This window comes from Aethalodelphis obliquidens, unplaced genomic scaffold (assembly GCF_003676395.1).
Source record: "Aethalodelphis obliquidens isolate GAN/ISIS:26980383/991018 unplaced genomic scaffold, ASM367639v1 scaffold7, whole genome shotgun sequence".
NCBI lineage: Eukaryota > Metazoa > Chordata > Mammalia > Artiodactyla > Delphinidae > Aethalodelphis > Aethalodelphis obliquidens.
Genome location: NW_020837951.1, coordinates 43276163 through 43300713, shown reverse-complemented (window position 1 = coordinate 43300713; position 24551 = coordinate 43276163). Strand labels below are relative to the sequence as shown.

The window sequence follows — 24551 nt, the reverse complement described above, 5'->3', positions numbered from 1 at the left end:
TAAATATACTTTCACACATACAAAGGGCGGCCCTGGAAATGTGAGGTAATTTTTCTTTGGCCGAGCCCTATTTGCTTGCTTTTTGTGTTGCTGAGGGAATTATGCAAATGGATGGATTTTGCTAAGGAATGTGAGGGGAGGAGATACCAGCTGGAAAGACCAGAAAGGACTGTTTGGGGCGGGGCGGTGGGTGGGCCTGCAGTCTATGGAGGAGAATTTGAGGGCAAGGGGATATTGCGAAGGGAGTCTTAACCTTCTCCTTGATGTCAGGTGACCCACCATCCTGATCTGCCCAGCCCTGAGGAGGAGGTTCCTGGGACGCTGGACCTCTGAGTGCCAACGCCAGGAGGAGTTGGTCTCCCTTCCTTTGTCTTCTCCCCCAGATCTTCAGGAAAATCTACATCAGTGCTTTTGACAGTGGATTTTATGCTTTCTGGCCACTAGCAATTCAGAAATTGACCTGTAGGCAAGCACAAGAAAGAACAGGGGGCCCACAAGTAGGCCCAGCCACATGCAGGCGGAGTTCCTCACTAAGGAGAGAATGATAAGCAAGGCTTGGAGAAGGTATCCACTTACGGAACCTGAAAAGCCTCACCCAGACTGCATCCAGGCCTTCCCACTTCTGAGGGGCTCTTTGTAGGCAGGGCTTGTGGATGGATAGAAATCAGAATAAGGCAGACAAAGCTGGTTCCAGTTCCACCAAATCACACCCATCTAACTCTGCAGGTTCTACTTCGGAAAACCCTTCCATGTCCTACCCAGTTACTCTAGTGTTCATGCTGGAGTGTCCTCTCTCCCCACAGCCAGTCCCTAAGGTCTCTCTTCTTAACGGTGCTTCTACTCATACCCTCCTCTCTTGTCATCAAGCCCTGTTTAGTCCCTCCTCTCTCACTTGGAACATTGCCACTTGCCAAGCCACAGGCTGGCTTCCTGAAAATGTCACCAAAACAATCTGGTCGTAAGAGCAGAGTCTACTGCTGACGGCAGCGATGGAGAGCTCCATCTCCGGGCTCCTGATAGCATCTCAGAGGGAGGAGGGTCAAGTCGGGCTATTGCTGAGGTTTTCAATTCTGCTTGAGTTGGGTGTGATAGTGTGGGATCTTGGATAATGACAGTATAAAATGGTGTAGGATTGGAGGAAACAGCAAAGGTGAGGATTTTGAGGCAAAGGGTTCAAGCAGTCCTGGGGTATAAACTGACATTTGATGCTTTTTATTTATTGCAACATTCTTGGGCCTTAGACAATGTTCCTGGAGTGAAAAATGAAGTTATTTGCAACTTTTACCTTCCAGGGCAAGAGTTTTCTGAAATAGTAAAGTGGTGTGGATGAAGACCATGTGGGTTCAGATGAAGTTGCTTCTCACCTCCTTCCCTCAGGTCTCTCACTCTTCTGATAACAGCAATGACAACAACAGCAATAACAGTAGCAGCAAATACTTAACTCTATGTGCCAAGCGCTGTCCTAAGCATTTTACAAATATTAGCACGTTTAATCCTCACCGTAATCTTATGGCGTGTACAACTGTTGTTCACATTCTACTAATGCAGGAATAAAGCAGTTCAGAGCGGGCAAGTTACTTGGCCAAGTCACACACTCTGACAGTGGAGGCACTGTCAGAGTGATGTATCAGAAATGAAAATTTGGTAATTTCACACCCTTGCATAGCCCTTTCAACGACTCCCTATTGCCTAAAAGATAAAATCCTGATTTCTTCAAATGGCGCCTGAGGCCCTCCCTGATCTGGCCTCTGCCCACCTCTCCATACCTTCTGTTTTGCACATGATGCTCTATCCATTTGGACCACATGTGGTTTTCTGAACACATGATGCTATTTCATGTCTCCTTGAATAGGACTCCTCTGGGGTCTTTGCCCCTCGTGTCATCTCAGTAAGCATCTGCTAAACAGTGGTCTGAAGGAATCATCTCTTCTCTCACTTTCAGCCCGTGTGCTTTGTCCACACTTACAATGGACTGAGAGTAAGAGGGTGCTGGGGTTTCTACATCCATCTTACAGGAAGCAAGAGGGTTCACCAATGTTGAGAAAGCAAGTGGAGAAAGGGAGAGTTGCAGATTTTGTCGTAGGGCTGCCCTTTGAGCCCTGGAGCAACCTGAGCCCAGGCTTGTTCACTCATAGGACCCAGTAGATTCTGACTTTTATTGCTTGAGAGAGATCGAGCTGGGTTTTTGAAAGCAGTTGCTTCAGAAAAGGTCCTCTTTCACACTGTACACTCTCCTAGAACACGTTTCTCCAGGCTTTCAGACCAGAACGTCCTCACCTCTTAACACTCAACGCAGGCATCATCTCCCCTATGATAAGGTCCTTCCTGACCATCAGTGTTTTCCTTCTCGCTTATATACATCATCACTGTGATCTCTGGCTTCCATATTACCCTGTACAGAGTTTATCGCCACCATCTAAAATAAACTTGAACTCACTCATATACCTGTATGTGTAGTTTCATATATTAAAAAAAAATAGACTTTATTTTTTAGAGCAATTTTAGGTTTACAGCAAAACTGAGTGGAAAGGACAGAGTTTCCCTTTATCCCCCGCCCCCTGCCCCCATCCTTCCCCACTATCAACTTCCTGAACCAGAGTGGTTCATTTGTTATAACAAATGAACCTGCATTGACATATCACCATCACCCCAAATCCATAGTTTGTATTTGGGTTCCCTCTCAGTGTTATATATTCTTTGGGTTTTGACTAGTGTATAATGACATGTATCCACCATTTCAGTATCATGCAGAATGGTTTCACTGTTCTAACAGTCCTCTGTGCTCTGCCTATTCATCCCTCCCCTCCATCCCTAGCAACCACTGATCTTTTTACTGTCTCCATAGTTTTGCCTTTTCCAGAACATCCTATAGTTAGAATCGTACAGGATATAGCCTTTTCAGATTGGTTTCTTTCATTTAGTCATATGCATTTAAGTTTCCTCCATGTCTTTTTATAGCTTGATAAACTTTTCTTTTTAGCATTGAATCATATTCCATTGTCTGGTGTACCACAGTTGATTTATCCATTCGCCTACTGAAGGATGTCTTGGTTGCTTCCAAGTTTTGGTTAATTCTGAATAAAACTGCTGTAAACATCAGTGTTCAGGTTTTCTGTGGACATAAGTTTTCAGTTCCTTTGGGTAAACACCAAGGAGCGTGATCGCTGGATTGTATGGTAAGACTATGTTTAGTTTTGCAAGAAACGTCCAAACTGTTTTCTGAAGTGGCTGTACCATTTTTGCACTCCCACCAGCAATGACTGAGAGTTCCTGTTGCTCCACATCCTCACCAGCATTTGGTGTTATCAGTGGTCTGGATTTTGGCCGTTCTTAAAGGTATGTAATAATTTTTCATTGTTTTAAATTTGCAATTCCATAATGATATATGATGCGGAGCACCTTTTCACATGCTCATTTGCCATCTGTATATCTTCTTTGGTGAGGTGTCTGTTCAGGTCTTTAGCACATTTAAAAAATTGGATTGTTGATTTTCTTATTGTTGACTTTTAAGAGTTCTTGGTATATTTGGGATGACAATCCTTTATCAGTTGTGTCTATTGCAAATATTTTCTCTCAGTCTGTGACTACATTTTTTAACATAAAAATGCATATTAAAATGTTAAATTAATAGCTGATATTGCTTTTTGGGGGCAGGGACAGTGTACCTTCATTTTTGTATTTCCAGGTCTAGCGCAGAGTGTGACATACAGTTGGTTCTCACTAAATATGTGGTAAATGAACAAAGACAGTTAATTTGCTTAATTTTTTTTTTTTTTGGCCGTACCGTGCAGCTTGTGAGATCTTAGTTCCCCGACCAGGGATTGAAACCATGCTTCCTGCATTGGGAGTGTGGGGTCTTAACCACCGGACTACCGGGGAAGTCTCTAATTTGCTTAATCTTGAATAACCTCTCTTAAAGGAAAAAAATGTTCTTTTAGATATATTTTTTCCTCTCAAATAGAAACCATAACAGTAGAAGGGGAAAAAAATAGATTTACTCACAACATCTAACCTTTGGTTTAATTTGGCTTGTCTTTATATTCACTGTGAAATGAAACCTTACTGAAAATGAAATGCTGCACCTGAATTCAAGTATTCTGTCATTTTGTCCCTGCCCACAAATATTTGTTCAGGAAATACGATTTTTAGGAATCTGGTGTTCTTTGCTCACTGGCTGAGCACGTGACTGAGGTAACTGGAGAGCAGGTCCAACCAATCCTGCGTGTGCTGTCACAGAGTTCGGGTCTTGGGCAGGTCAAGGTTCCCTTCGTTCCCCAGAGAAAAAGAAGGGAGGCGGAGGGCGCAGTGCATGTTCATGGGCCCTGGGATGCATTTTTTTCCCAAGCCCTTTATAGAAATTCACAAAGGGGGTCAGGGTACACCTGTTTCCTATGAAGCTGGACTGTACTTTGTATGAGATGCAAAGAAGGAAATAGGGATGGGTAATGCAAATAGGAAAAATAGGTGTCTAAAAACTTGGGGAGAAAAAAATACATGCTTTCTTGGCTTCGGATGAGTAACAACAAACCAGTGGGAGAGGAGAGAGAAAAGCCTTCCACAGGGATCTTTCCACACACCTCCTGCATGGTAGGCCGACTGTGTGTGGGGGGGTGACATGATTCGGTACTGCTGTGTCATTTCAACAGTGGAATATGACAGGAGTGCAGCGTCTGAGGGTGAGAAATTGCCTACTGTGATTGTTATATCCATCCATGTAAGCAGGTTTGCCTCAACCTGGGCATGATTGACATTTTGGGCCAGATAATTCTTTGTTATGGGGGTGGAGTCTGTTCTGTGTATTGTAGGATGTTTAGCAGCGTCCCTGGCCCCTATGCACTAGATGCCAGTAGCAGTCCCCCTCCCTGGTTGTGACAACCAAAGATGGCTCTAGGTATTGCCAAATGTCCCCCGGGAGGCAAAATCGCTGTTGCTTGAGAACCACCGATTTATAGGAAGAATTCAGTTCCCATCACAGTGCCTGGGAAGAGTGTCTTGTATGTGAAAAATCACTGACTAAGGTATTAGATTCACTCTGGTGGACCAAATATTCACGGTTTCTGCCCATGTGACGCTTAAATCTGATGGATGAGAAGATGGGTGGATGGATGTAGGGTGACTCAATAGGTAGATGTGATTTCTCTTAGTAATCATCCAGTGTTTAAAAAAAAGAGTCATCCAAGCTACTACCTTTCTAGCCAATCATGGGAGGTAAAAGCAACCCTTGTGTGAAGGTGTAGTTGACAACCAGAGCCTAATGACCTGGGAAAAAAAAGTTATCTTTTTAAAAAAATTGAGGTAGAGTCTATCATATAAGCTTCAGGTATACAGCTTAGTGATTCACGTTATTTAAAGATTATACTCTATTTATAGTAATTATAAAATATTGGCTACATTTCCTGTGTTGTACAATATATCCTCGTAGCTGATTTATTTTATACAGGGCTTAGCATTTCTTGACTCTGGATAACGTGACCACAAATTTCTTTGGCTTTCACACTCACAATAATGCTACCCACTCTGCTTTAAAAAAAAAAATCTGTCATCGTCTCATGAATCCCCAAATTTAGCTGCTTTCCCGTCTTTTCCATAGCTTCATCACGCACTACAGGTGTTACTTTAGCACTTTCCCGAGTGGCCTCGCCCAGAGATCAGCAGATTTTCTCTTCCTTTCCTGGATGTTGATTCATTAACACTGGACTCCCGGCCAACAGCACTGTTAACTTGTGCCTGAACCAAGCTTCTCTAACTTGTTTTCTCTGTAAGGCACATCCCGGCCTTCTGGCACCTCAGGGACATTAGATAGCACTTCAGCACTGCTGGGGGGATGGCCTGGGCTGGGGGGGGTGGAGAAGTGGTGGCGAAGAAAAACGCACAAAAATGCAAAAAGCATGGCACTATTAGACCGCAAAAAGGACACTTGTTTACAGTGTTAAAGCCGAAAGGAGAAAACAGAGCCTCGCCTTTTTTCCACCTCAGCTAGGAATGTGCATGTTGGATGACTGAGATTTTTCGCCTCTCTCTACATTTTGATGAGTGATCGTAAAAGTGCCACAAGTAATGCTTTTGGGATCACGAATACATTTTAGTGAGTATGTGAATTTGCAAATACAGAATCCACGAATAATGAGGATTGATGGTATCTGTATTTTTAACAAGTTCCCTATGGTATTGTGATACACAGCCAAGTTGAGGAAACTCTGAATTACATAATTTGTGAATGTGAGGTAGTGCTTCTATTTGTGACAGTGCAAAAATTATAAAGTTTTCTAAAGACATTTAGGTTTACTGTCCTGCCCCAATTAAAAAAAAAAAGTTTAAAGCTATGCCTACGCCTTGTGCTGCAACTGTGGCTGTTACCATGGGTTGAGCTTCTGTTGAGGAAATAATTTTTATTCTATCGACCTTAAGTAAACAGAGAGATTAAAAAGAATCTTCTTTGTGATGGAAGTGTACAAAAATTAGGTTACCACTGCAGAATTAAGATAGGAAAGGAAGCACAACTGGAATAATCTTTCACTTTAGGAAAATCAACTGATACTAAAGGAGCAAAGATCAGTGTATGGTCAATATTTCTCTTTATAGTTGATGATCAGGAGAAATGAGATACTATCGTCATTTTTTTTCTCCCTAAATTGAAAACAGGATCAAAAGATTCCTTGAATATGACATCTCCCTTTACTTCCTTTCAGCACTACCATGATCACAGTTACTTTCGATGCCAATGATCGTGTATTATTTGTCTCTCCTGCAGAATGTAAACACATTAGGGATTGTGTTTTTCTAATTCACCACCATGTCCCTGATACCTGGTACAGGGCCAGGTGCATAGTAAATGTTCAAAAAAAATGTGGTTGAACACATGTTTCTGAACGAGAAGGGAAAGGGGAAAGTGAATGAATACTTGTTGAACACTTACTATATGCTAAGCAAGTTACTATTCCATTTATTCCTCACAAACCTATATGATAGATATTTTGACTCTTGTTCGATAGGTGAGAAAAACCAAGGCTCAGAGATGCTTTGTAGGAAACCTGTGTCACTCCATCAGACATTACTAGTTGCCAGCTTACCTTCCATCTCCCCTTCTTCCTTGCTGGTAGAGCCTCAATTGTGCTGAGTATATAGCACATTCCCTTACCCCTAACCCTTACATGCTTTAAAAGGAAGGCATTCTTAGCCCACATTCCAAGTGTAAGTCCTGATGAATTTAAGACAATCGGGGTAAAGTTGTTCTCTTTGTAAGTGATTAATTTGGGGGTTGGCATGTGACTGAGTTCTAACTAATGCTGGGGGTTGGATATCCTGAAAAAGATTTAGAATTCCTAAGCGAACATTGAAAAAGGCAGAATCTCTGGATTTGGTGTTTCCTGGATATGATGCCTGGAATAAATACAGTCATCTTGTGACCTGAAATAGCAAAGTGGAGAAGCTGAAGAACCAGGGTTTGTGATGACATGAGTAAGCCTCTGAGTTAACTAACCTCAAAGTTACCCCACCCCTGGACTTGTCAGATTAGAAAATAAATTTCTATATTTTTTCAGGCATTTTGAGTCAGGGTGGTATTTCCAGATGAAGACATCCAAACTGACATAATCAGGTACCTGGGAGTGGCAAGCCCAGATTTTTTCCTACATCTGGCTCTGTAGTCTATGTGCTTTCCACTCTACTCCACTATCTTTCAGAAAGTGAAATCATTCAAAACAAGGGTCAGAAACTTCTGAGTCCCAAGGGGAACTGAATAATGGGCATTGTTCTAAACCATTCAGCTGTGCACTCTAGCATATTCTTCATACACTTGACAGAATTATTCACTGTACAGATATATGTGATGTAAGTACAATGTGATGCTTAAGTATATTTTAACTTGTATTTTCTTCTGTAATTGTCCCTATCTTTCCATATGAATCCTGAATTCTCTGAGGGCAGCACACATGCCTTGTTTTTCCATAAATCTCTGTCTGTCAGTTTCTTTTTTCATTCTAACGGATAGAAACACAAAAGTGAATTGACTCAAACAGTGAAGGATGAAGTTCTAGCTCCAAACCTCAAGAAGGGTGGAGCTGGCCTCATGCATGAATGAACCCAGGAATGGCTTGTGACTCCTACACAAATCAGGGTTCAGCAGCTCACAAGGTTTTCCCTGGAACTTTATGCCTTCACGTTTCCTTACTTGGTGGAGAACCAAGTAAGGCCATTTCCACATCACAGTCAAACAGCTCCTGACACGTGAGAAAGGCAAGACTCTACTTCAGCTTCTACAGAAGCATCCTGGAGAAGCCTCCCGATCGGTTGGGCTTACGTCCCATGGCCCTTCCTGGGCCAGTCACTGTGGCTAGGGCCAGTCACATTGGCTCACCCTGGGCTCTGTGTCCACTCCTGTGTACAGAGGGGTGGATGTCTTAAAGGGAAGAATTCTGGACAGAAAGGAAAAGAGCTACCCCATCCTCCCAGGGCTTCTTCCCAGGCTCCTAGGTTAGCACTGGGTAAATAGTAGTCACTATAAATACCTAGGGAGCTTGTGAACACAAACTTGTCTCTCACTGGTGACAAATGAACACACATACACACACACACACACACACACATACAGAGTGCACCCTTATAAGCTCTTTCCCAGTTTCAGAACTCCATGCAGACACTATGGGAAGAGCTTCTGTGCCCACATTTTAGAGTTGGGAACTTTTTACTCCCAGCCCTTGATGGTGATCTTGATGATTGCCAGATAGCACGGATTTTACCCCCCGCGCCCACCCCCCATCCCGGGTCCCCAGAAGGAACGTAGCAGGGAGAAAACTCCACAGTACCAAATGCCGCACGTCAACCTGCTCGACAGCACGCAGCCTCGGCGCCAGTACCATGCCTTTGCCTGCCTGCTTTGGGATTGAGGATTCTCACTTTTGAACCATTTAGCCCCCAACCTTTCCTCACAGCGCATTCAAGCCTGTTCAGTCTCCAGCATGGGAAACCGAGAGGGGGCAGTAATCACTGAGGAACTTGGATGCCCTGGGGACACAGGCTGAACATGATAAAATCCCAGGGAACACTGATCTCCCAGCTCACCTGGCCTCGTGCCAAATGCAAGAGAGCCAAGGAAGGGAGGAAGCCATCCTACTTTCCTTTCCTTGTTCACAGACTAGTAAATAATATGGTGAATAGTGACATGCTGGAAACAAAGTGCGTAGTCCAGTTTCCACGTGGATCTATCAGCCCAGATAATGACGTGAGAATCTCGGCCAGTCATTGCTCAGAACAGCCAGAGACAATTTCGATCTTGAGTTCTTAAAGGACAGTTTGGGTTTCTTTACCTACTTTATGCAAGAATCATGTATAAATTTTATAGTTGGAAAAAATGCTTAGTATTAATTTAAAGTAAGGTATGTTAGTATTGGCTTTTCCTTCACTGAAATTTTTCGTAGGAGGGAATAATACCTCTGTTGATATGGAGATCATCTTTGACATAAAAAGTGACTCCAGCAAAAGGCTTTTCTGTCTCTCTCAATGAAGAGCAAACCAAAGAACTCAAAAGAGTAAGAATATTTGCACCTCATCTTTTTTCCCCTCTGTATTAGCTTCCCCTTTGTATTGTATTGCTGTTGTAACAAATTACTGCAAACTTAGTGGCTTAAAATAACACAAGTGTATTCCCTTATGGTTCTGGAAGCTAGAATTCTGAAATCTGTTTCACTTAGCTAAGGTCAAGGTGTCCACAGGGCTGTTTCCTTCAGTGTCTTAAAGGAGAATTTGTTTCCTTCCCTTTTCTGCCTGGGCTGTATTCCCTGCATTCATTGGCTCCCGGCCATCTTCAAAACCAGCAGAGTAGCATCGTCAGATCTGCTTCTCTCTGACTGATTTCCCCTGTGTCCCTCCTTAAGGGCCCTTTGAGCACATCAGGCCCACCCTGGGTAATCTGAGACAATCCTCCACGCCAAGGCCTTTAATTTAATCACATCTGCAGTGTCATTTGCCATGAAGATAACATATTCGCAGATTCTGGGGGTTAGGATGAGGATATCTTTGAGGGTTGTTATTCTTCATTCGTCCTAGTACACCCTTTTACTAAATTAACAATATAAATCAAGGAGAATTGATGAATCAAGCGATATTTATTTTAGATTAGTGAAAAATCACTGAAAACATATAACCCGTCAGGTGCTCCTCGTTGAGCTCCACAGTTTTTCTGTTAAAATTTTGTTGCCTGGAAAAAGACCACACTAAAGAGCTAAAAATTTCTTTGAAGTGCAGTGTATAATAAAGTACACCTACCTTCAGTACAGCTGGGTTAATTTTTGCATATGTGTGTGTATTTGTAAAGCCATACCCACATCGGTATACCAAAACCAGTCTAGCACCTCTGAGGTCTCCCTCATGCCCTTGCCAGTCGGTAACCTCCCACTTTAGTAGCCTCTGTTCCAACGGCAGCCACTATAGCTTTGTTTTCACCTGTTCTTCAACATACAAACGTATGAACTCTTCTGTATTTGCTTCCTTTTGCTCAATACAATATCTCTGGAATATATGCATGTTGATGCAGGTAGCAGTAGTTTCTCCTTTTTTTTTTTTAAATTATTATGAATACCATAGTATTTTTGTATCCATTGAATGAATACCCAACCTTTTATCCATTCTCCCTTTGATGGACATCTGGCTTGTTTCCATTTGGGCGCCATTATGAATAAACCTGCTGTGAACATATTTGTACACATTAAAAGTTTTAAATAGATGGTTAAAAAAAGAAACCATGTCCTCAGGCACTGTGGAAGACTTTGAAATTTGGTTCATCTGTTAAGATTGGGATCAAATATGCTCCCCTGGACCAAGAAGTCTTCTTCCACCCCAGTGAGTATCAGGAATTTGGGCCTCTCCTCTCCCATGTCCATGTACGGCATCCCTCCATCTCCTCACCTGGAAAGGAAAAGAAAATGACAGTGAACAATTTGGGGGGTTCCCTTTGAGAAAAAACTTTTGCATATACTTCTCTGTAAACATATGTATGCTTATGTTTGTTTATACAAAGGAATTATACTCTACAAGTTTTCTGTACCTTGTTCCTTTCACTTATTGATAAATTTGTATGTATTTGGATATCAGTATAAAGCATTGTTGTTTTTAAGGGCTGTATAACATGGATGAATTATAGTTTATTTAAGGAGACTCTCCAGTTAAAGGACATTTAGGTTGTTTCCAGTCTTTTTCTGGAATAGATAATTTTTCAGTGAATAACTTTGTATATTTTGGGAAACAGTTTAAAACATATCCATAGGATTCCAAGCAATAATATTATAGGTTTAATAATATTTACTTTTTAAATGTTGATAAAATTGCCAAATTACTTTCCAAAGATTTGTACTGTTTTGACCTCTTAACAAAAGAATATGAAAGTACCTATTTCTCGTATTCTAGCCAACCCTGAGCATCATCAAACTTTAAAATATTTGCTGTCTGCTAGAGGAAAACATAATGATGCCTTAATTTGCATTTTTGGAGGATAATAGTTAAAATTCTTTTTCTTCCAGTTTTATTGAGATACAATTGATAAACAGCACCGTACAAGTGTCAGGTGTACAGCATAGTGATTTTGAATTACATACCTCATGGAGCAATTACCATAATAAGTTTAGTGAACATCCATCATCTTATATAGGTACAAAATAAAAGAAAAGTATGATACACACACACTCATACACATACAATGGAATATTACTCAGCCATAAAAAAGAAAGAAATCTTACCATTTGCAACAAGATGGATGAACCTAGAGGGTATTATGCTAAGTGAAGTAAGTCAGAGAAAAACAAATACTAAATGATTTCATTTATATGTGAAATCTAAGAAACAAAACAAATAAAGATAACAAAACAGAATCATAGATACAGAGAACAAACAGGAGGTTGCCAGAGGGGAGGAGGTGGGGGAATGAGCCACATAAGTGAGAGACATTAAGAGGTACACACTTTCAGTTACGAAATAAATGAGTCATGGGGATGAAATATACAGCATGGGGAATATAGTCAATAATAGTATAACACCTTTGTATGGTGACAGATGGTAACTAAACTTATCATGGTGAGCATTTTGTAATATATGGAAATATCAAATCACTATGCTGTACGTCAGAAGCTAACCTCGTGTTGATTTCTTTTTTTTTTTTTTTTTTTTTTTTTTTTTAGTATTTATTTGGCTGCACTGGGTCTTAGTTGCAGCTTGCGAGATCTTTGATCTTCGTTGCAGCATGCGTGATCTTTAGTTGGGCATGTAGGGTCTTAGTTGCGGCGTGTGGAATCTAGTTCCCTGACCAGGTATCAAACCCGGGTCCCCTGCATTGGGAGCACGGAGTCTTACCCACTGCACCACCAGGGAAGTCCCTGATTTGTATTTCTTTATGAGTGTGACTTAGGTTTCTTTTACTTTATATTACTTCTGTAAACTCTACTGTTATAAATTCTGACCCTTTTAAAATTAGGTTGCTTCATACTCAGTTTTTTTATTTATGAGATCTAGCTTTGAGATGTACTTAAATTTCTATTCATTAAATTTGGTATAGAATGGAAACTTGTTCAAAACCTGAAAGTCTCAAAACAATGCACTTTGAGCCACTTTCCCTTTTTTTAAAAAAAAAAGTTTAATGTAATAGAAATCTCTTGGTCACATGAAGGTCACCTAAATTTTTTGACACTCATTTTTCTATAATCACTGTCAAAATCACTTTTCATCTTTTCTTTCTTCTCTTTTCTGGCTTTTAAAATTTTTCATTCATCAACTCATTGATGCCACATTTAACATTAAGTAATACGTAAAGCATTTCCTCTCATGTACCAATGTTCTACTTGTCATGGGACTATCAGAAATGGAATGAAGTTAGCCAAAAGTGTTCTTTGGGCAGGTGTCTCTATCTGCAATTCCATTAATCCTGCAACCCCCATAAACTTCACCTTCCGTTGTGGGCTCTAAATAACCCTAAACCAGGAGGATTTTAATCATTCTTCCTCTCTCATTTCCTGGTAGTGAGAATTCTTTCCAGTGTTTTACCTTTCTTGGATTTCAGAGCAAGGAAACTGGTCTTTCATAAAAACAAGTGCAGGTTTAGCTGTAAGGATGTTTCTCCCAGCATCATTTGGGTTTGAAATAATCCAAATATTCAAATAAAGGGCAACAGCTAAATAAATTCATTCATCTGTATCATGAAATGTTCAGCAGTCATTCATGTGATGGTATAGACCACAGTCTTCAAATTGTGCTCCCCAGATCAGTTGCGTCAGCATCAACTTGTTAGAAGTGCAAATTCTTGCCCCTCCCACCAACTACTAAAGTGGAGACTGGGCAACTGGGTGGGTGAAGACCAAGCACCTTGTGTTGTATGGAGCTCTTCACGTGCACGATCCAGTGTGAGAACCACTGTAGTAGACAGAAATTTACTGACATGAAAAGAGGGCCGCCATAGAATGAGTTAAATAAAAGCAGATTACAAAAAGAGTATATACAGCAAGATCCTACGTTTGGAATATTCATACGTATATATGAAATGTACAGAAACAGATATGAACATTAAAATGTTGACAGTGGTAATCACTGGGTGGGGAGGTTACAAGTGATTTCATTTTTTAAAACATTTTATTTGTACTTTTAAGCATTTTTATGGTGAATACAAATTACTTATGTAATATTAAGATAGAACAAAATAAATATTCTCCATTTGGAAAGGTTTGGCAGACGAGAGGGACCCATCTGTGCCCCTGAGTTTCACTTTCCACTTGGGGAGTGTCTTTATTTCTGCGACCATCAGCAGACTGGTATGTGGAGAGCAGCATTTTCTTCTAAATCTCTCAAGCAGACAGAAACAAAATTGCTTTGACTTCCTTAATATGGCTGGAATTTTAAAAAACATCTTGCCAAACATACTAAAAGATAACTGAAGATGAATAAGCCAGGAAATACGAGAAACATAAATTTCAGATCCTAGCACAGCTACCTGCTCCTTTTTCCATTTCATATTTGGCACGAGATGTTTCTATATTGTGGCTGTCAGAGCAGGATATCTCCGTAAACACTTCCTCATCCAGAGTTCTTCTGAAGCTACAGTCCCAGCTTCACATCTGAAGGCTGCATTTCCTCCTAAGTGATTGGCAGGACTCACGTTAGGCATGATTGATGAGCCCATGCTTCATGCACGACCCTGACTTTTATTTTGGGCGTTTGACCTTGCGTGGACTCTATATGCATGAATATGCAATCGCTTTGTAACAGATATAACCTCCTAGTCACATCCTTCCACAAAAGTCAGGAGTACAAAAATATAACTTTAATTTGAAATAAGTCAGTTTTACGTACAAGATCGTGGCTCCCATTTCTATCTGAAAGAAACATTTAAATTTGTCATTTCTGTGAATAAATTTCTTCGTTCTTGAGGAAGAGCCCAAGCTCTTGACTCTTTGGATTCTTCAGAGTTAAAAAACAGCTATCCCATTAGGGGGATGCCTTTTTCCAGGGTTTTCCTTCCTCAGCTCCTTCCCTCTCAGTTGGTTCTAAATTCCTGGATTCTTACGCCATTGCCAGTAATTGAGAGTGAGGAAGGAATCACCTTGCTTCTGGGTCTTTCTCTCTCTTGGGCCTCTGTTGGCCTTTGGCTCCCAGTGTTTCCTTGGCATTCGTGCGATACCCAGGGTGTTGTAAGTCATGGCAGATCTGCATGTGTGGATTATAGCGTTGGGACCCACGCAGATGGCACTGCCTTACGGTGACTATAATTTATTTAAGAATACTCAGCATAAATTTTGTGATATTTTGTATCTGCTTATTAGGTTAAGCCAAAACCTATGAAGTAATCCAGAACGTGTAGTCAAAGAGCGATTAGCTAGGATTAAATTGGAGAAGGTGGCTTTGTCAAAGCAAAAGAGTGATTAGCTAGGATTCAATCAGAGAAGGTGGCTTTGTCAAAGCGATAGTTGGTTAATCAGCACAGTGCATGTCAGAAAGGGGATTTTATTGGAGAAACCAGTAACTTAGTTTATTAGTAAACTTAATTACTTAGCATTGATGATTCATAGAGATGAGGTCTCATTGGTGATGCTAAAGGTATTCAAAATATGCGGACTGGCTAAAAATACCTTAAAGAGACTCCTTCCTCTTGTGTGAACAGTGGGTGAGCCTTCAGGGAAACCTAAGATCTGGCTTGATCCCTGAGTGGTCCTTTGTCCAGCTATTGGTGTAGGAGGATTTCTGAATGATGCCAATGAGGAAGCATAGACTCCTGCTTCTGAAGAGTCTGCCACCTGTGAACATTTCCCACAGTGTGGTTGGATCACCTGAAGGGTTGAGAAGAGCTAAAATCTCGTCGAGCTAACAGGAGAGTGCCAACTCTTCAATGACCACTGATGAATATGTGTGTAACAAACATCTGTATGGGTGGCAGAATTTGGCCTGCGGCTGCTTTCCCTATACCCTGATAGGTGATGAGGGTGTAGGTAAATCTCACTTCCTCAGACTTCTTTAATGGCTAGTATTTTCCAGCAGAAACAACCTAAAAGATTTATGGACTCATGATTCTCCCCATCCTGGGCGGACGCAGCACAGCTGTAACGCAGGATTAGGGTGGAAGGCACTACAGTGCTGTTGGACACCAGGAGGGGTTGAGATTTTGGGAACAGCACCTAGACAGAAAAGCTGAAGTAGATGCCGTTAAAGGAACATTGGTGGGGCATCTCCTGGGTGGCTTCCTGTCAGTGGAAGTTAATAAAGGGGTAGCACAAGCACTATTTATAGTAACCAGGACATGGAAGCAACCTAAATGTCCATGGACAGAGGAATGGATAAAGATGTGGTGCATGTATACAATGGAATATTACTCAGCCATAAAAAGGAACAAAATAGTGCCATTTGCAGAGATGTAGATGGAGATTGTCATACTGAGTGAAGTAACTCAGACAGAGAAAGACTAATACCATATGAAATCACTTATATGTGGAAACAAACTTATGTAGAAAACAAACTTATGGTTATGAGGGATAAATTGGGAGATTGGGATTGACATATACACACTACTATATATCCTATGTATAAAGTAGATAACTAATAAGGACCTACTGTATAGCACAGGCAACTCTACTCAGTACATGTAATGGCCTATGTGGGAAAAGAATCTAAAAAAGAATGGATATATGTATATGCATAACTGATTCACTTTGCCGTACACCTGAAACTATACTCCAATAAAAATTTAAAAATAAAGGGGCAGCACAAAGGGCTCTAGCCTTGTTCCTGAGCAAGTGGAAGGGGTGTCCAGAAATAGCTGGGGAAACTTTGGTAAGTGTGCTGCGATCCCATGACTCTGTGGATGGGGCCCACCCAGCCGGCGAAATGTGAGCACGATCATGTTAATGCAATGCAAGACATTAGGGTTATGTTTTCTTAGGCCTTTGAGCCAACATATTAGTAACCGCCAGTGCTGCATTAAGACTTTCATGGCCCCTCAGCACTTATGCCTTCGTGTGTTCCTTCCTCCATAAAAAAAATATTAACAATCGCATTTTACAACTGCATGAGTGTAAAGATGAATATAATCCAGACCGGGTTCATTATAATATGGTCACTTTTTTTTCTTTTGATTTTGAAAGAAATAAAAATTAAATCATTTTTGTGGGTCTCTAAATCATCATGTGCCCCAGGCGCTTTGCCGGCTGTGACTAATGGATACGTTGTCCCTGGTAACCGCTTTCCTCTGTTTTTTTTTTTTTTTTCCCAGCAACTTTCTCCTCTTCTCTCACTTACGGCCCCTTCTGACTACTTCATTGATCTCTATCCAAATCGGCCTTTTCACTGACACTGGAAAGCTGCCTGTAAGCTGGCTATGTTTAATCATTTGCCAGCTATTTCAGTTTAAAAAGAACACACACACTCATTAAGTTATCAACTTGTTGTTTTCTAAAATGGATTTGCTATTTTGGAAAAAATATGCCAACTATTCACTCCAAATGGTTTTTCTTAAAAGCAGAGAGCTGTAGTCTTCTATGGGGTACCTGTGCATCAGCCCTAAAAACTTTTAGTTTTTTTTTTTTTTTTTCCTAAATTCCAAACCCAGGTTGTTTGCGTAGGTTCAGGAACCAGGGAGTGCAGTTCTTTGGGCTCTGACATCCAGGAAACACCGGAGTCAACCAAGTCAACGTACTTAACCTTCCCGCCAACCTGCCCTTGAGCCACCCCCCTTGTCCTAGCTACTCCTTGACGGGAAGGTGCTCTCAAAAAGTTGACTCTTGGGCTTCCCTGGTGGCGCAGTGGTTGAGAGTCCGCCTGCCGATGCAGGGGACACGGGTTCGTGCCCCGGTCCGGGAAGATCCCACATGCTGCCGAGCGGCTGGGCCCATGAGCCATGGCCGCTGAGCCTGTGTGTCCAGAGCCTGTGCTCCGCAATGGGAGAGGCCACAACAGTGAGAGGCCCGCGTACCGCAAAAAAAAAAAAAAAGTTGACTCTCAGATGAAAACCGAAACAAAATAAAAACCCATGATGCTCTCAGAAAAGAACTATTTCCTTAGATTTCTGTATTTGTTCTCTCTGCATTTCTTATGTTATACTGGCAAAGGTTAAATGGATAAGATTGATTTCTTTAGGAGAGGGGTAACATTAGCCCACCCACAGTTCTGAGGCAGGTTGAATGTAGAAAACCAAAAGTAGAAGAATGTTCTTTTTTTAAAAAAATTATTTTATTTCATTTATTTTTGGCTGCGTTGGGTCTTCGTTGCTGTGCGCGGGCTTTTTCTAGTTGTGGCAAGCGGGGGCTACTCTTCGTTGCGGTGCGTGGGCTTCTCATTGCAGTGGCTTCTCTTGTTGTGGAGCATGGGCTGTAGGCGCACGGGCTTCAGTAGTTGTGGCACGTGGGCTCAGTAGTTGTGGCTCGCGGGCTCTAGAGCGCAGGCTCAGTAGTTGTGGCGCATGGGCTTAGTTGCTCCGCGGCATGTAGGATCTTCCCAGACCGGGGCTTGAACCCGTGTCCCCTGCATTGGCAGGTGGATTCTTAACCACTGCAGCACCAGGGAAGTCCCAAAGAATGTTCTTATAATCCGCTGGAAATAGCAAGGATGAACCAGAAAAAAACCAATTACTGACATAAGATAGAGAGTGATATCTAGAAAGTTTGATTTGAGTATGTATGAGTCTTCCAAGAACTTTGAAACTCATCATCATCCCTTTTGTAGGGTTAAAGTGATCATTAAGAACAGAATGGCAGTAGTTTGACTCTAGTTTCATGTCTTACACGTTATTCCCTGTATCTTATGCTCCATCTGCCTCAAAGTTTTCATTATTCCCTGAGTATAAGAATATACCCTCTTTCAGCTCAGCAGCACGTGTCCCTGCTTCTGCCTCGCGTGTCCCCCCTCCCCTGACACTTTCTCCCGCATTTGAGTACCTCCTCTCATCCTTCCAGATAGCTCGCATGCGTCTCCAGCCCCTGGACTCCCAAGGCAATCGGTTCACTCTTCTGTTGTGCCGCCTACCAAGGAAGATGGCAGTTCATCTGTTTAGAAGTCTGTCTTTTTTCCCCACCGCACCAAACTAAAATTGCCTTGAGGGCCCTGAGCCTATTTTATATGTCTTTTGTATGTCTAACACATGGCATAATAGTCAACATGTAGTAAGCATTCAGTAAAGGGGCCAAAGGAATGATTTAACTAACAGAAACTGAATGAAGTCACTTCAGCCTTTCCTTATTGTTCAAAGCTTCAAGGGACGTAAATCAAATATAGTGAAATAACGCATAGGAGAGCGTTGGGCTGTAGGGGTTTAATCTCAGACTCTGGGGTTAGAGAAACAAGGTTTGAATGCCAGCTGTGTCACTTCGTAGCCACGTATCTTTGAGTAGGTAACTGTCTCCGCTTTTTGGTATCCTTATCTTTAAAATGGGGGTCATACTGGAACTTATCTCATGGGGTTTTTATGAAGATGAAATAAGATAGAGCATATAGAGTGACGTGCATGGTGCCTGGCCCATAGCAAGTGCTTGGTAAGTTTTCATAATGGGGGTGATGGAGAAGAAGGTGACTATGGTTACTAATATCGTGACTCTCATGAGGCGCATAATCTGACTCAGGAATTCACGCAGAAGGAAGCACAGAGAGATAAGGAGAGGAAACATACACAGAGCTGGAGGTCTTGGAGATAAGAAAAGGACAAAATGGAAAAAAATATTTGAAGATGTAAAACACGAATGAATACTTGCTTGAAATGAAAAAGTTTAGTCTACCGAATGAGAAAGTACATCTTGTCTTTAGAAAAAACCGAGAGAAGAAAAGTTACTAAATGTCAAGACTAACGAAAGAATCTGATGGGCATCAAAGCAGACAAAACAAGTGTACAGAAGACACTTTCCGCCTGCTGCATGCATCTGCCCAGCAACGCTCAGTGCCAGAAACTAGCGACACAGTGTTTACATGTTCTCAGGAAAGCGTGAATCCAAGCTGCTCTATGTGTGCAACTCTCCCTGTTTACCTGGAACAGAGGGGTTACCTGGGACACAGGACTTTCAGTGCTAAAACCTGATAGTCCCAGATAAATGAGGATGGTTAGTTACTGTGTATACAGCAGTCATGAACTTTTCATGAAAAAAAAGTGATTTGAGGATTTAGAAAAAGAAGATTTGTTGGCAAAATCTAGCCAACGGAGAGAAGAATCAAAATTAAGAGGTCAGAAATATAAAAGGCTTTGTGAAAGAAATGGTAATAAGTATCGACTATATTTATGTGTAAAATTAAAATGAAACTGCTGTGGAAGCTGTAAGCCAGCACCTCCTGTAAGTTTTATAAACCTTAACAAAGTACTATAACCATGCAAATAACAAATATTGAAAAGTAGAGAGAGAGGGGGAGTCAGGCGGTCCTGTACTGTGCTAATTTATCTTTCATAATAGGAAGTTGATTCTTGTTTGAAATTGAAACAAGTAGGGAAAAAAAAGAAAAAAACCCATGATGACCGCCACCTTCTTAATGGCTTTCCATCATGTTTTTACTGAGCCTCAAAAGGATCTTTTGGGAATGAACATACCTTATTGTAAGGAAACATTTATTTGCAGTTACACTTTAATTCCTTTTCTCCTTTCAAAGAAATATTAAATTTTAAACTTTTATCTTAAAAATAGCATTTATAGTACAGGCATACCTCATTTTATTGCACTTTATTGTGCTTCACAGATATTGCATTTTTTAAAATAAATTGAACGTTTCTGGCAACCTGGCATTGAGCAAGTCTATTGGCACCATTTTTCCAACAGCATTTGCTCACTTTGTGACTCTGTGTCACGTTTTGGTAATTCTCGCAATATTACAAACTTTTTCATTATTATTATATTTGTTATGGTGATCTGTGATCAATAATTTTTGATACTGTTATAACTGCTTTGGGGTGAGTGAACTGTTTCCATATCAGGTGGTGAACTTAATAAATGTTGTGTGTGTCTGACTGCTTTATTGACCGGCCTTTCCCCCATCTCTCTCCCTCTCCGCCGGCTTCCTGTTCCCTGAGACACAACAACACTGAAATTAGGCCAATTAGATATTAGGCCACAAATACAGTGGCCTCTAAGTGTTCAAGTCAGAGGAAGAGTTGCACGTTTCTCACTTTAAAGCAAAAGCTAGAAATGATTAAGCTTGATGAGGAAGGCAGGTCAAAAGCTGAGACAGGCTGAAAGTTAGGCCTCTTGCACCAAACATTTAGCCACGTTGTGAAGGCAAAGGAGACATTCTTGCAGGAAATTAAAAGTGCTACTCCAGTGAACACATGAATAATAAAGAAGTGAAACGTCCTTATTGCTGATATGGAGAAAGTTTTGGTGGTCTGGATAGAAGGTCAAACCAGCCACAACATTCCCTTCAGCCAAACCCTAATCCAGAGCAAGGCCCTAACTCTCTTCAATTCTATGAGGGTTGAGAGAGGTGAGGAAACTGCAGAAGAAAAGCTTGAACCTAGAAGAGGCTGGTTCATGAGGTTAAAAAAAAGAAGCTACCTCCATGACATAAAAGTGCAAGGTGAAGCAGCAGGTGTTGATGCAGAAGCTGCAACAAGTTGTCCAGAAGATCTAACTAAGATATTAATGAAGGTGGCTACACAAAACAACAGATTGTCAATGTAGCTGAAACAGCCTCCTATTGGCAGAAGATACCATCTAGGACTTTCATAGCTAGAGAGGAGAAGTCAATGCCTGGCTTCAAAGCTTCAAAGGACAGGCTGACTCTCTTGTTAGGGGCTAATGTAATTGGTGACTTGAAGTCAGTGCTCATTTACCATTCTGAAAATCTTAGGGCTCTTAAGAGTTATGCTAAATCTGCTCTGCCTGTGTTCTATAAAAGGAACAACAAAGCCTGGGTAACAGCACATTGTTTACAACATGGTTGATTGAATGTTTTAAACCCACTGTGGAGACCTACTGCTCAGAAGAAAAGATTCCTTTCAAAATATTACTGCTCTTTGACAATGCACCTGGTTGCCCAAGAGCTCTGATGGAGATGTATAATAAAATGAGATTAATGTTGTTTTCATGCCTGCTAACTAACACAAAGTTCATTCTGCAGCCCATGGATCAAGGAGTCATTTCGACTTTCAAGTCTTATTATTGAAGAAATATACTTCATGAGGCTGTAGCTGCCATAGTAATGAGTCCTCTGATGGATCTGGGCAAAGTCAATTGAAAACCTCTGGAAGGGATTCATCATTCTAGATGCCATTAAGGACATTTGTGATTCATGGGAAGAGGTCCAAATATCAACATTAACAGGAATTTGGAGGAAGTTGATTCTAACCCTCATGGGTGATTTTGAGGGGTTCAAGACCTCAGTGGAGGAAGTAACTGCAGATATGGTGGAAATTGCAAGAGAACTCCACTTAGAAGTGGAGCCTGAAGATGTGACTGAATTGCTGCAATCTCATGATAAAACTTGAATGGATGAGAAGTTGCTTCTAATGGATGAGCAAAGAAATTAGTTTCTTGAGATGAATCTACTCCTGGTGAAGATGCTGTGAAGATTGTTGAAATGACAACAAAGGATTTAGAATATTACGTAAACTTAGTTGATAAAGCAACCTGAAGGTTTGAGAGGAAAGAAGTTCTACCATGGATAAAATGCTGTCAAACATCATTGCCTGCTACAGAGACATTGTTCACGAAAAGAAGAGTCAGTGATGCGGCAAACTTCATTGTTGTCTTATTTTAGGAAATTGCCACCGCGGCCCCAGCCTTCATAACTTACCACCCTAGTCAGTCAGCAGCCATCAACATTGACCCTCCAACAGCCAAAAGATTATGACTCGCTGAAGGCTCAGATGATGGTTGGCATTTTTGAGCAAAACAGTATTTTAAAATTAAGGTATGTACATTGTTTTTTTTAGACATAATGTATTACACACTGAATGGACTACAGTATAGTGTAAACATGACTTGCATATGCACTGAGAACCAAAAAATTCATGTGACCCACATTATTGTAATATTTGCTTTATTGTGGTGGTCTGGAGCCAAACCCACAATATCTCAGAGGCATGTCTGTATATGCTTTTTATCTTTTGTCTATATTTCTCTCTTTATTTGCCTAGCTAGCCATATAGAAGTTTTGAGGATAGTGGTCACTAAATATTGAGATTTCCTGTTGCAAGGTGTTTGGATTTGGGATGGAGGTAGATAAAAATTCTTCTTTCTGCCTTTTCAGTATTTTTAAATTTAAAAAACACTGTGACGGTTAATTTTATGTGTCCGCTTGGCTGGGCTACAGTACTCAGATATTTGGTCAACCATTATTCTAGATACCTCTGTGAAAGTATTTCTTTAGATGAGATTAACATTTAAATCAGTGGACTTTGAGTAAAGCAGATTACCCTCCCTAATGTGGGTGGGCTTCATCCAATCAGTTGAAGGCCTTAATATAAAAAGACTGACCTCCCCAGAAAAAGAGGGAATTATGCCAGCAGACTGACTTTGGACTTGAACATCAACTCTTCCCTGGGTCGCCAGCCTGCTGGCATACCCTGTAAATTTTGGACTTGCCAGGCTCCCCAGTTGTGTGAGCCAGTTACCTTAAAATACCTTTCTCTCTTTCTCTTTCTCTCCAGCTCTATTTATATAACATCCTATTGTTCTGTTTCTCTAGAGAATCCTAACTAATAAAAGCACCCAATGCACATATATGAAATCTATAAAAATAGTAATATCATTATTTCTTTTTATAAAAAAGTTAAAGCTTCCATATGAGAAAATAGGTCCAGAAAAATTTAGGAAAATATCCAAGGGGACTTCCATAGACCCCTTCCACAGCTAGTTACTGGTGGAGTTGAGGCCAAAACCTATGAATGACCGATTCAAGAGCTTACCCTCCTTTCCAATGAATTATGATCGTTATAATTATCTACTAAATTATTATATAGAAACAATAAATGTTTGGAGAATACAGAATATGAGATAGATCTTGATGGCTTTGTAGAATTACCGGAGCGGAGAGAAATGATGAGGCATTTGCAGGCAGTGAAAAGTGTTTAACTAAAGCTTTAGAGGAGAGAATGAACAAAATGCATCTGTGAGTTTAGGTGGTTGTGGGGCAGATATATTATTAAGTGAAAAAAATCAAGGCATGGAGCAGTAGGAATATATCACTCTTTTATTATATAATTATAAAATATGTATATGTATATATGTGTAGTCAGTTATAAAAATGTGTGTGTGTGTATGTGTGTCTGCTTGTGGGCACATATTCACATAGATATGTAAGGAAAACTCACCCACATTTCCAGGAAGAAAGAACAGCTGACATGCTTCCAAGACCTGAGCCCCTTATCCCTTAGGAGCAAATGAATACATCTGTTACTGAAAAGCAGTACTCCATTAAAATGATTCAAGTGGGTTTCACAAAAACTGTTAACAGCATTTTGTGGGAGGATAGGGGTAGAGACTCTCTTTTTTTCATTTTGTCCCCTTCCATAGTGTTTACATTTTTTTTTTAATCATATTAATGAATTACTTTTGTAATAATAATTCTAAAAACTAGTTTAAATTAAAAAGGAAAGGGTACTTAATGCCACTGAACTGTATGGTTAAAAATGGTTAGAAAGGTAAATTTTATGTTATGTATATTTTAACATGAATGAAAGAAAGGAAGGACGAAAAAAGAAAAGAGAAAGAAAGAAAGGGAAAGAAAGAAAGAGAGAGAAAGAAAGAGGAAAGGAGGGGGCAGGAAGGAGAGGGAAGGACATCTTACACTGATGAATATAGGACTAAAAACAAATGTGTAAAAATTGTTCTCCTTTTCCTGAAATTGTTCAATTTTTGATGTGACATGTGCTAAAAAGAAAAAGCATGCTACTCGGACAGCTCTAAAAAGCCTCCCTAAACATGAAAAGAACAGTGTTTGGTAACAGTATTTTTGGTCACATTCCTGCTTCCCAGTTGGCCGCGTACTCGGGCTAAGGGCAGCCCCAGCGGGACTGCGGAGCCCACCTTCACGAAAAGCATCTCTGGATTTGCACCTCAGCAGGCTGCTCCCAGCTGCTGCCAAGCTCCCAGCATGACATTGTCTGGAGCTGTGCCCAC

At 40.8% G+C, this 24551-nt stretch overlaps 1 protein-coding gene across 2 annotated transcripts in view; it reads left to right on the top strand.

The window, feature by feature from the left end:
- The window catches only part of GCNT1 (glucosaminyl (N-acetyl) transferase 1), a 199892-nt gene that overhangs the window by 68801 nt on the left and 106540 nt on the right, over positions 1 to 24551 (top strand). For both annotated transcript variants that reach the window (XR_003432632.1, XR_003432633.1), the window contains exon 2: positions 3255 to 3336. The gene's annotated coding sequence lies outside the window, so the exon portion shown is untranslated. The remainder of the gene's footprint in view (positions 1 to 3254; positions 3337 to 24551) is intronic.